Source organism: Oryzias melastigma, linkage group LG23 (assembly GCF_002922805.2).
Source record: "Oryzias melastigma strain HK-1 linkage group LG23, ASM292280v2, whole genome shotgun sequence".
Taxonomy (NCBI): Eukaryota; Metazoa; Chordata; class Actinopteri; order Beloniformes; family Adrianichthyidae; genus Oryzias; species Oryzias melastigma.
In genome coordinates this window covers 6,086,124-6,086,358 of record NC_050534.1, presented here as the reverse complement: position 1 = coordinate 6,086,358, position 235 = coordinate 6,086,124, and the positions used below count along the sequence as shown (strand labels likewise).

Below are 235 nucleotides of genomic sequence, written 5' to 3'. Positions count from 1 at the left end.
CCAGTATAGTATAATGTCAGCAGTGATAAAAAAAAAAAGTTTCATTTTTGTTTTTGTGGTGGAATTAAGTGAGAAATTTGTAAATCTAACAAACCAAATTGAAATCAAAGCTAATTAAGTGACCCTTAACGTATTCATTCAACCATAAGGTGCACCTAAAAACTTTTTATTTGTTAAAAAACAAAAATAGAAAATCTGCTTTATAATACACAGTGCCTAAGTACTGGCAGTGACT

General features: G+C 28.9%; 1 protein-coding gene across 5 annotated transcripts in view; it reads left to right on the top strand.

The window, feature by feature from the left end:
• The window catches only part of LOC112156514, a 7,369-nt gene that overhangs the window by 2,211 nt on the left and 4,923 nt on the right, over nt 1-235 (top strand). The window lies entirely within an intron of this gene.